The 13,127-nt window shown below is 43.7% G+C and overlaps 1 pseudogene; it reads right to left on the reverse strand.

The window, feature by feature from the left end:
• Positions 1 to 2,329: 2,329 nt before the first annotated feature.
• On the reverse strand, positions 2,330 to 5,298 carry LOC103601075 (annotated as a pseudogene).
• Positions 5,299 to 13,127: the final 7,829 nt, after the last annotated feature.

Here is a 13,127-nt window from a genome sequence, read left to right on the forward strand (position 1 = left end):
AAGTGTGTGGTAATTTGTTATAGCAGCAGTAAGAAACTATTACATTTGTTTAGAACATTCTTTCCTTCCCCATACTCCCACCATAAACCCTTATCACCCCTGACATCACTCCCTTTCTGAAGCATTGTATGACCATTCATGCTAGGTTCCCTGCTTCTGTGTTTCCATGACACCCTGTATTCCCAGTATTGGTTTTCCATAATTCTAATGGCCGTTGTATAATTAGAATTACACTTGTACTTGTCTATCTGTATCCACAATTTCCCTAAGGGTTTGTTTACTGTTGAATATGCACTACACAGCAGAATGCCTGATACATAATGGTCTTTCAATGATTATTTTTTGAATGAATAAATCATGTAATCAATGAATCAATCAATAAAGAGATGCATACTTTCTGTGGAATTCAAATAGACTAGCTTTCTTATTGTGGGTGAAATTCAATTTACTAGTAGGTTGCATTCAAAAGTAATGTCAATGGTGATCACGTGCTTAAATTAATCTAGGAGTCTTCAAATTGCAATACAGATTACATACAGCATATGTGAAATAACAGCAGTGGGCTGTCATATAAAATGTCAGAAAACAAAGCATAAATAAATTATATTTTCCTTAAATACTGATGCCAAAGAGTATATAGTGCCCTCTGTCACCAGAGCGCCCCTTTGTCCCTATTGTCTCAGTGGTCATCCTCAATGGCCAACACCACTTCCAACCCTTTGTATTTCCAGCAACCTTGCCTAGATGACATGGCATCATATCTACTGTCCCCATGACCTTAACTGTGATGGCTCTGAAATCTTTTACTGGGTCAAATAGAACATTTCTTTCACCAAGTGGCCCCTTGAAAAGAGACAGCACATAAAACCCTTTCCCAAGTGATACCATGAAGAAGCATCAGGATGCCAAGCAAGCAGTCAGAATATGAAAAGCATGACCAGAGTAGACTGCCCAAGATGAGGACCCTCAAGAAACAGGCCAGTAAATTAAGGTTAGGACCTGCATCCAATTGGAAAAGGTAGAACAGAGCCTCAGAGAATGGAGAGAGGGAGAAAAAAAAGTTCCTCTGCCTTTAGGTGGTTTCTCGACTACACACTCCAATACAGTATCCATTATCTACACCTGCCTATATAAATTTAAAATTTAATTAAGATTAAAACCCCAGTTCCTTAGTGCTACTGGCACTAGCCAGATTTAAAGTGTTCAGTAGCCACATATGGCTAATGGCTACCATATTGAACAGCACAGATACAAACATTCCCACCATTGCAGAAAGTTCCATTGGGTAACACCATAATAGATTTGGTACATGCTTTTGGGGTCACCTAGTTATTGAAGATAACTGCTATCAATTGAAGAGGGGAGATTTAATGCTTGCAATGCTCCTACCAACAATAGGTACAATTAATTTTAAGGCCTTAGGGTAACTGGAACAACTTTATTGCTTAGGATGTAGGTAGATTCATATTTGTAAAGTGCCCAAATCAAAACATCCCACAATACTTAATAGATTTAAAGCAGTCTTTCTTCTCACATTCAACATATACTGCCATGGCATACATTCCAATCCAAGGTAAGAACAGCAATAAGGGAGTCTCAGTGAACACCATCAAATTAATGAACAATTAATGATGCTTCATTGAGATCTTTCCTTTTAAGATCAGGAACAAGACAAGAATGCTATGTATACAGAAAATCCAAAAGAATCTATAGAAAAACTTAGTGAATTCATAACGGAAGTTTAATAAGTTAGATGGATACAAGGTTAGCATATGAATATGGAATATATTTCTATTTGTCAGTGTATTAGTCCATTTTCCATTGCTTGTAACAGACTACCTGAAATTGGGTAATTTATAAATAAATGAAATGTATTTCTTACAGTTCTGGAGGCTGGGAAGTCCATAGTCCAGGAGCCATACATGGTGAGGGCTTTCTTGCTGGGGCCTTTCCACAGCAATGCAGGGTGTCACATGGACAGCGAAGGCATGAGCAAGAGAGGGCTAACCTGCTCACTTGCCCTCTTCATAAAGCCATCAGAACCATGCCCATTACTCCATGAATGGATCATTCCATTCCTTCACAAGGGCTCAGTCCTCAAGACCTAATCACCTCATAAAAATCTCACTTTTTAAATACCATAATTGGATTTCCTATGGCGCTGCCGCTTCCCCCGCTGCTGCGGCTGCCGCCATTACCGCTGGGGGCGTGGCTGTCCAGACCCGCTGTCAGTCTTCTGTCTCCAGGTGAGCTGCGCTAGGCCCCGCCCTGTCGCGTCTGCGCAGTGTGGCCGTGGGCGCCTGGGAGGCTCCGCAGCGGCAGTTCCAAGTTAGTTGGTGTCTGTGAGCAGCAGCGGCAGTTGCAGTTCGTTGGTGTTGGTGAGTGCAGGGTGAAGACCTGGGGGCAGGAGGTGGCGGAAGCGACGACGACGAGGACAACGACGACGGAGCCGACGCAGGGAGGCGCTGTCTCGCTGGTGCCGGGCAGGCGGGAGGTGAGGGATGGACGGCGGAGTCCTCGGGGGTCTGCGGACGGCGGCCTCTGTGGCCATCAGGCCACCTTGCACTGCATCTGGCCAGTGCTCTGCACCATGCAGGACATCCACAGGCCCTCCCACACCACCTGGGTCACCACGATGTTGCTGATGAAGGCAGTCACTTTCCACATGGGCAGGGTGTGGGACACCATGGCATTCACCCAGGGCAGCAGCATCAGGATGATTGCCAGGATTTGCAGACCAGCAGAGGCCATGGTGAAATTGAAAGAGCTGCGAGGGAGACCAGAGAAATACTTAGGCTGAGTGTCCACTGGTACTATTTTTCATAGTACCTGTAGTGACCAATTCAGAACAAAATAACAGTATGTAGAATATCAGTAACTTAATTTTGGAATATCTGAAGCAGTGTTGCTTAAAGGTGGCATCTTTGTGATACTAGTTCTAAGAGATGATACAAGAAAAAAAATGGCCCCTTGGTCAAATAAATTTGGGGAACAATGCTATATCCTTTTCTTGTCCCCTTAGGGTCACAATTCACATTACTATAGTGGAGGATTTTGTCACAGAATGCTTTCTGTTTTGTTTTTGGTGTGATCTCTATGAATACCCATGAAATCCAGGAAACTGGATGTTCCCCGGAACAGCCATTGTGAACTATTCGGCCCCCAACCGTCCGTGCCGCGGCGCGGGCCGTGATGGGCGCTGTTAGGCCGGGGATCGCGGCGGGCGGCGGGGTCTCAGGTGATCGCGGAGGCGCGAGCCCGGCGGCGCGTTGTCCGGCGGGCGGTGCTTGGTCATCGCCCCCTGCGGGCCGCGCCGCGGCGGGTCCAGGGTAGGTCGGCCCGGCCTGGGGCGGGAATGCGCTGCGGTGTTTGCTGGCCCCCAACCGTCCCTGCGTCGCGGGCCGCTGCTCACTGGTCCTGGTTTCCCTACTCTCCGCGCGGGTATTGTTCCGAGGTTGGCGTTCCGGGCCTGGGGCGCGCACGGCCTCCTCTGTCCGCCGGCCCCACCCGTGCCTGCCGTCCTCGCCCCCGGTCCTGGTTTCCTCTGCTGTCCCCGCGCGTTTTGTTCGGAGGCGGGCAGGGGTCGGCGCAGCCAGGCTCGGGTCAAGTTAGCTCCGTTGTTTAGAGTCAGGCCTTGTGACACCAAAAGGGCCAGTAGAGTTGGCCCTCCATACCTGCGGGTCCTGTATCCGCAGTATGGATACCGCCAACTGCAGGCCAGAAATATTAATAAGTAAATAAAAATTAATACAAATAAAACAGCCCGTATATATCGTATAACAACCCTTTACACAACATTTAGGTTGTATTAGGTGTTATAGGTAATGTGGAAATGATTTATGTAGAAATGATTTAAAGTATGTAAATATCATTTGATATAAGGGATTTTGAATATCCACGGAGTGGGACGGGAACCAATCCCTTGAGGATACCGAGGAAGAAAGGTATATTACCTCGGTCACTTCTTGAGGCTTAATTTAACATTTTTTTTTAAAAGATTTTTGTTGACTTTAGAATTTTACTGGTACTATTTTCGGTTTTGTTTTGTAAAACATGCTTTATTTAGTAAAAACTTGTGAGTGTGGGTGGGGCTTGCAGGGTTGGAGGTGGGGGGCAGCAGTCTACAGCACAGCCTGGACCTGACAACAGGATGGAGGAGGCAGAGGTTAGAAGACTGGGAGGTGGGCAGTTCTTTGCTAACACATCACTTGCTCTTCCAGAGGTGAGAAGAGAGGCTCAGGAGCCCCTGGGGGGTTCCAAACTGACCAGGAAAGGACAGCTGTCCCTGCAAGTCCAGGGAAGCCCAGCGCCCAGCAGCTGCAGGAACTCCTGGGGACAGGCCATCTTGCTGTCAGAACAACAAGCCTTCACACCAGTTCCACAGCTCCAGGTTGAGTTCCAAGATGGAAAGAAAGATTCAGACACTCAAAGCACCATCTCTTTGGCTACATCATCCAAAGGTGAGAAATGCCAACAGCAGAGCCCAGGTGAGAATCTGGTTCAGTTATCAAATGGGTTTTTAAAATACCCATCAGAAATAAGAAGAACAGAAAGAAAAGATAGAAACCAACCCCAAAGTGGTCACACATCACCATCTGTTGATGGCTCCAGCTCAGGGGTGAGGGCTCCATTGTCAGTAGGACCCCCACTTCCTCACTGGCATCAGACGTAATTTTGATGGGGTACCCGGAGAGGTAGTATGCGGGACAGATATTGAGTAGCCAGCCACGTAATTGCTGGGGCCTTGGGAACGTCCAGAAGGACAAATGCAGCACAGTAGCCCCCACCCCAGCAACAAAAGGCATAAGGCCACCCAGCCCAGGTAGAGGGAGGCCCCCAGCTCCGGCTTTTGGGCATTGGCCACCAGGGGGTTGTTGAAGTCCTGGATGATGGTATTGGCAGTTCAGCAGACAGGGATCAGGGTCAGGACCCCTGAGATGACGAAGATGATCCCAGAGGTGAGAACCAGGTGGGACTTGGAATCCTTGTCCTCCACACAGGTGGTACACTTGGCTCCAGCAAGGTAGACCAGCAGGCCAATCAGGGCCACAAGGAGAGTGATGACACAAAAGGCGGTGCAGCCTGCAGGCCCTGGGGCAAGGCCACCTTGCACTGCATCTGGCCAGTGCTCTGCACCATGCAGGACATCCACAGGCCCTCCCACACCACCTGGGTCACCACGATGTTGCTGATGAAGGCAGTCACTTTCCACATGGGCAGGGTGTGGGACACCATGGCATTCACCCAGGGCAGCAGCATCAGGATGATTGCCAGGATTTGCAGACCAGCAGAGGCCATGGTGAAATTGAAAGAGCTGCGAGGGAGACCAGAGAAATACTTAGGCTGAGTGTCCACTGGTACTATTTTTCATAGTACCTGTAGTGACCAATTCAGAACAAAATAACAGTATGTAGAATATCAGTAACTTAATTTTGGAATATCTGAAGCAGTGTTGCTTAAAGGTGGCATCTTTGTGATACTAGTTCTAAGAGATGATACAAGAAAAAAAATGGCCCCTTGGTCAAATAAATTTGGGGAACAATGCTATATCCTTTTCTTGTCCCCTTAGGGTCACAATTCACATTACTATAGTGGAGGATTTTGTCACAGAATGCTTTCTGTTTTGTTTTTGGTGTGATCTCTATGAATACCCATGAAATCCAGGAAACTGGATGTTCCCCGGAACAGCCATTGTGAACTATTGGTCATTGGTGTCCTTATAGGGTGTCTTATCTTAGATAATGGTGCCTCTCCTTTGGGAACTGAGAGGTCCAGATGTTGATGTGGTTTGTGTGTGTCTGTGCGTTTTGTGGGTAGTACTCAATTTGGTTCTTACTGTACTGATAAGGTATGTGAGTTATTAAGTTGAAGTCTTATAGAAGAAATTTAATTCAAGTGTTTTCAATTCCCAATGACTTTACCTGATTGCACATATAGTTTTACAAATTTACTGGCTGCACTCCTTAATTGTTAGGACTTTTCCCCTAGAATGTTAGAAATACATGGGACAAAAGGTTACTACTGTTTCTGAAGAGCTAATCATGTGGATTGTTTAGAAGTTGAAAGTAATACTTTTGGGCACTTCTTTTGGGTTAGCTGTTAGCAGAATCTTAATTTCCTGAGAGAGAGCATTTAAATGTAAATGCTTCTTTATATTTGTTGGATGCTTAATTAACTGTGTTTTCTTTTCCTTTTCCTTAGATGAAAAGAAATTAGAAGAAGAGAATAAACGATTTTGCCCAAGCATTATGTTCAAATTGAAAGACATGGTACAACGGGGACTGTGGAGTTAGACATGGAGTCAGCATGGCCTTTCAAGTAGGTACAATTTGGGTGAGTGAGTGAATGAGTGAGTGTGTGTGTGTGTGTGTGTGTGTGTGTGTGTGTGTGTGTGTTCCCCTCTCATGCAGCTTTCGGTATTCTTCCTTGGCGTTCTGTGTGGTTTTGACTGTTTGACTCATGTAAGTGAGGCTGATCTGAGCTTTCATATACAAACTTCTGTGTGGACAGATTTTCAGTTTTCGTTCGTATGTACCCAGCGGTAGGATTGCTGGGCCACATAGTAAGTTTCCATTTCACATTTTGAAAAACTACCGACCTGGTTTGCTGGCAGTCTGTCGCATTTTACAGTCTGTCCCTCAATATATGAGGGTTGTGATATCTCCATAGCCTTGTGAACACTTTGTCTTGACTGTCTTTTTGATTTACAGCCCTTCTAAAGGGAGCAACGTATTATCTCACTGCGGTATTGATAGACATTTCCTAATGGGTGACGATGAATATCTCTTTTGGTGCTTATTGGGCTTTCCTATCTGTCACTTAGAGAAATGCTTATTTGAATCATCTGAGCAGGTCTGTGGTTTGTTTGTTACGGCGGCTGGCCTCTGTGGGGATCCTGACCCTTGCTCTTGGTATTAAGACACCACACTCTAACCAACAGAGCTAACTGTCCCTGTTGCTGGATATTTGGTTTTCTATTTCTTACTTTTAAATATGATGCTGATGTTTCATTTTCTTATGATACAATTCCAGAAATGGAATTCCTGGGCAGTTGTTTCTAAGCTGCATATCTAACATACACAACCCCCTCACCCCCCACTATGAATTGTAGAACATCTAGTAATGTGGATCCTGTGCTTTTTAAAAGAGTATTTAATTAATAAGTTTTGAGCCTCACAGCATGCTACAGCACTGGATTTATAAGAGCAATAGTTTTTCTTGAACTTATTCAAAGGAGTTGTAGTTATTTGAAATACCTGAGGACCTCATTATAGTATAGTTTTACTTGTAGCCCAGCACAGTGGTTCTCTTGTGAATTAATAATGCATTAATAATTAATTTTAAATGTTAATCTTTTAGTGTACTGGTATGTAATGAATAAATATTCAGCAAACATTTACTGAATCCTGACTGTTTTAATCAACTTCTTACTATACACCAAGACTATCAAGATGAACAAAACTCAGTCATTTTTCTTGAAAAACTCAGTCTAGTGGAGGAGATAGTTATGTAAACAATTCGTTATAAAACATCATGGTAAGTTGTATTATATTATACTATGTCCTTGGAAAAATAATTGTCTCCCTCCCCACTGCCTGTCCTAGGCCGAGATTAGGGAGAAGAATGGTGCTTTGTCAGTATGCTTCGTTAGGACCTTTCAAGGGTCGGATCAATTCACGATCTCTGCTGAAGGTCTGTATGAGCATCTGTCTGGTGTGTGCATGCATGTGTGTGTGTGTGTGTGCACGTAGACATATATATGTAAACTCAAAATAGGAGATGTCATAGAAGAGGAGGGGAGCAAGAGAGAGAAAGAGACTGAGTCACACAATATAGTGGCTAGTGGATTGTCACAAACTAAATATTCAGTATTCAGTTTTGTGTTTTTAGGGTTTGTGATGTAAAGTTTCTCTGTCTCCCTAAACCATGACTGAAGTGCACAGAAGACCTGAGTGAATGGGGCTGTTTATTTGTTAGGTTTTTGTATCTGTTATCTATTGTTGTATAAACAACACATACTTCTTATCTCACATTTCTTTAGCTCAGGAATCTGAACATTGCTTAGCTGGGTCCTCTGTGTCACCTGCAGTCACAAGGCTGATGTCAAGGTGTCAGCCAGGGCTGGGGTCTCATTGGAAGACTTGTGTGGGAAGGATCTGCTTCTCAGTTCACTTATGTGGATTGTGGCAGGATTCAGTTCCTTAACGTCTGTTAAAGTGAGGGTTTCAGTTCTTTGCTGGCTGCTGACCAGAGACCACCCTCAGTTTCTTGCCATCAGTAAGAAAGAGTCTGCTAGCAGACAAAAGTAACAATCTTTTGTAATCCAATCATGAAAGTGACATCCCTCAATGTTGCCAAATTCCATTGGTTAGAAGCATGGAAAGGGGATTGTACAAGACTAGGAATACCAGGAGGGTGATTGTCAAGGGCCATCTTAGAGGTAGTCAATCACAGCTTTCAATGGAAGTCAGCATAAGGAGTTGAGGTCCATGTTTATGGAAGTAAGGAATAGCCACAAGACACAGAGCAGAGAACAAGAACTCAGTGAAGGCAGAAAGACAGAGGTAACAATATATAAAAGGGTGAAGCACCCCTCTCCCCTTATCCTCTAGGAATTTCAGAAATCTTGGATGGGCATTGAGTTTTCCACAGGATGTGGAACTGTGGTGCGAGCCAGTGGTAATTACAGCATAAAGGGTAGTGTGATTCCAGTTGCCATCTGGGCTGTAACACTAATAGAGCTGTGAAGAAAGTGCCAAGGGCATCGCACAGGTAGAATCTATTAGTTGCCTGGAGAAGCTGGGAAGACTTCACTAGGGAGGTGACATCGACTGTGTCTTCATGCATGATTAGAGTCTGCTATGTGAAGAAGAAGGAAAGTACATTCCAGAGCAAAGGAAATTTCCATGGTTCAATGATTTTGGCAAAGTGAGAGAAATGTGATTAGGCTTGAATGTGTGAAACTTGGGAGATAATTTTAGCAAATGAGCTGAAGAAGCATTTGGGGACATGCCATTTCTAAAAATTTCTTATTTCTCAAAATTCTTGCATGTATTGATGGGCCGATTGATATAACCAGATTTTTGCACAAGACCCTTCTGGCTGCCGTGAGGTGGGTAGTCAGAGGGAGTGGTGGTGAGGAGGAACCACTCTAGGAGGTGATTATAGTAATTTGGGTGAGGGATGCCATAAAAATATCAAACTTCAGTAACCCTCAGTTGCTGTGTGCCTTAACAACTCTTTGTCACACTGCCCAGTTTCTATCTCCTTCCTCCTTTGTAGTCAAAGTTAGAATTTCAGAGGTTAGAGTTCCTCTGAAGAAAGTTATCTGTGTTGGCAATAACTTCTTAATTGTCTTCTTATCTTGTAATCAGCAGGGAAATCACCTTCCTTCCTAGCCTTCAAAGCTGTTTTAAGGATTAATTAATAATTCTGAAGGCCTCCAGAAGCTTAAAAGCCTTACCTAGGCTATGAGTGTTCTGTAATCGTCACAGTGATAATCAGAGAGCAGCAGGACTCAGAGGGGTATGAAAATCCATGCGTGTTTCTCGTTGCCTGTGGGCCAGGTGGGCTGCTGCATCTCTGTAAGTCAGTGAGTCAGGCCAAGGAGAGGCCCTGCTGCTAAGATGGAAAAGAATCGATGCCTACAACTGAGAAATACAAGCTGAATAAAGCTTGTTTAAAAGAAGTCAATTTTAAGATATGACACCAAAGCAGAAGAAACCAAAGAAAAAATGAATATTTTGGGCTTCTTCGAAATTTAAAAGTTTTGTGCTTTAAAAGACGCTATCAAGAAAGTGAGAAGACAACCCACAGAATGGGAGAAAATATTTGCAAAATGTATCTAATAAGGGACTTGAAACTAGGATATACAAAGAACTCTTCCAACTCAGTGATAAAAGGACAGATAACACATTTCAAAAACAGGCAAAGGATATGAACAGATACTTCTTCAAGGAAGATATTCCAGTGGCCAATAGTTACCTGAAGAGATGCTTAATATTATTAGTCATCAGGGAAATGCAAATCAAAACTACAATGAGATACCACTTTATACCTTCTAGAACAGCTATCATAAAAAAGACAGTTTTTGAAAAGAATGTGGAGAAATTGGAATCCTCATACTCTACAATGGTGTATATATATATTTTTTTTTTATTGGTTATGAATATTCATGGGTTACAAACCAAATTGTCACTACTCGTGCCTAAGATATGATGGCCAGATCCATACTGCCAGCATGTCCATTACCGCAAATTGTGATTATACCCCATGTCCCCCCACCCAATTAATCCCTCAATTATCTGCGACCTCCCTCCCCATCCCCCTTTCCCCACTGTACTTTGTATCCCTAGGAATGTTCTCTCCCTCTGCAAGTCCAATGCACCCCATTGTCTTTCTTTCCTTTCTTAAAAGGTTAAATACAAAGTTAGCTTATGACCCAGCAGTTCCACTACTAGGTACGTACACAAGAGAAACTAAAGCATATGTCCACACAAAAACCTATATAAAAATGTTTACTGTAGCATTATTCATAATAGACAAAAAATGGAAACAGCCCAAATGGCCATCAACTGATGAATGGATAAATAAAACACGATCTGAAGAAAAAACAAAGTTTCTCTCTAGTCTCACATAATTATTCAACACAATGCTTCTAACACAAATATGCTAAAATTCTCCAGTGAACAGAAACTGGATGTTCTATAGTTTAACTCAGTGCTGATACTTTCTATCTGAAGGTAGTGTCAGATCCCACAGGTTGAGGGTTTCGTCCCACAAGACTGTCCTCTCACCCCCACTTCAGATGCCAGTCACAAGTAGTAGGTTGTTACCTGTACTGCTAGCCAACCAATCAGGGGTTCCCATAATCAACTCCTCAGGTTTGATTTATTTGCTAGAGAGGCTGACAGAATTCAGGGAAACACTTATTTACATTTACTGGTTAATTATAATGAACATGGAAAAGGATACAGATGAACAGCCAGATGGAGAGGGGCATGGAGCTTCCCTGACCTCTGCACGCAGGCCACCCTTAGGAACCTCCATATGTTCAGCAATCCAGAAGCTCTCTGAACTCTGTCCTTTTTTGGTTTTTGTGGAGGCTTTGTTACGTATGCATGATTGATTAAATCATTGGTCATTGGTGATCAACTTAACTTTCAGCCCCTGTCCCCTCCCCAGAGGTCATGCCTTGGTCTTTCTGGTGACCAGCCCCCAGCCTGAAGCTATCTAGGCTTCCCCGCAGCCATCAATCAACTTATTAGCATACAAAAGACACTCTTATCACCCAGGAGATTCCAAGGGTTTTAGGAGCTGTGTGCCAGCAACTAGGGGCAGGAACCAAGTATATATTTCTTATTATATCGCAATACCAATATGGTATATTCAAACATTGGAATGTTGTTTGGCAATGAAATGAATGAAATACTGATACATGCTATAATATGGGCGAACCTAGAAAACATTACGCTAATAGATCTGCAACATAACCAGCGCCACTTTAGACAAGCCCAAGTACAAAATGGTGCTGCCCACCCCCTCCCTTCTTCCCTTTACAAGAAGCCTCCTGACTTAAACAGAAACCCCTTTTGCTTCTGCCAAGGACGCAGTTCTCCACCCCATCCACATTAGCATAATGACCTTCCTTGATGGTATCAGCCAGCTCTTGGTGCACTATATAAGCTCTACCACCCCTGCACCTCATGCTGTCCCCCATTTTCAGGACAGCCCTGCGCTGTTCCCCACTTTGAGTGTAGCCTGGCAGATTCTTTTCCTTTAATAAAGCAACAGTACTGGCATCTCGGCTCACTTTCTTTCATATGCTAAGTGAAAGAAGCCAGTCGTACAAAAAGCACATATTGTATGTTTCTATCTAAATGAAAAGTCCAAAAATAAATAAGTAAATGAAAAGTTCAGTATAGGCAAATCTATAGAGTCATAAGTAGATTAGTGGTTGCCTAGGATGGGGGGGGGATGGTGGGACTGGGGAGTGACTGCTACAGGGATCAGGGTTGTTTTAGTCAGCTCAAGCTGCTGTATGCAATAACCATAGATAGGTGGCTTAGCAACGAAATTTACTTCTCACAGTTCTGGAGGCTGGAAGTCCGAGATGGGATGCCAGCATGGTTGCGTATTTGGTGACCTGTCTTCAGCTGTCTTCTCATTGTAACCTCACATCCTCACATGGCAGAGAACAGAGAGAGGAAGCAAACTCTCCTGTCTCTTTTTACAAGGGCCGCAATCCCTTCATGAGGACAGCCCTCATGCCCTAATGACCTCCCAAGGGCTCCACCTACAAGTACCATCTCACTGGGGATTAGGGTCTCACCATATGAATTTTGTGGGGGCCACAAGCATGTGGTCCATAGCAAGGGTTTCTCTTTGGGGTAATGAAAGTATTCTAAAATTGACTATGGTGATGGTCGCACAACTCTGTGAATATACTAAAACCATTGAATTGTATACCTGACACGGGCGAATTGAATGGTATATGAATTATATATCAATAAAGCTGCTCCAGTAAAAATAAAAAAAATTTCCATAGCAGTTACCTACCTTTACATTAGATCATTCTAGGTGTTTTTCGTGTCTTTGTTTGTGTGTGTTTTTTAGACAAATTGGATGTGTCTGCCTTTTTCTTTCTTCACTCTATCAGACCTGGCCCCATTTGCTTGTTAAAAAAGCAGTAAGCATTAGTGGAATGTTAATGGTCTGAGCTACATTAATTTCCCATCTGGCTATAACTCTCCAGGAAGTCTCTTTTTATTTGATTGTGACTGATTAGAGGTTTTGTTCATGTTCCATTTGTGTTGATTGGGCTCATTTAGAGTAAGTCTAGTTTATGAAATGCCTTCCTCCCATCATCTGGCTTTCCAAAGAGCCCTCCTTTAGAGGCTGAGTTTTCTTCATAAACAGCAAGTGATAACATTGCAGGATGGAGGGCCAAGTGAGTGTTGGAACTAGGCATGCGAGAGCCCCGAAACATTCTTTCCTGGTCTCTAAATGACAGGCAGCAGGCTCAGGCTCAGGACAGTGTATTTTGGAAAGTCATTTGCCTGGTACAGCTGTGATAAGGTATTCACAGGGAACCTGTGGCCTTCACCCAACTTGCTGTGTCCCGGAGC

The sequence above is a fragment of the Galeopterus variegatus genome, unplaced genomic scaffold (genome assembly GCF_000696425.1).
Source record: "Galeopterus variegatus unplaced genomic scaffold, G_variegatus-3.0.2 Scaffold3578, whole genome shotgun sequence".
NCBI lineage: Eukaryota > Metazoa > Chordata > Mammalia > Dermoptera > Cynocephalidae > Galeopterus > Galeopterus variegatus.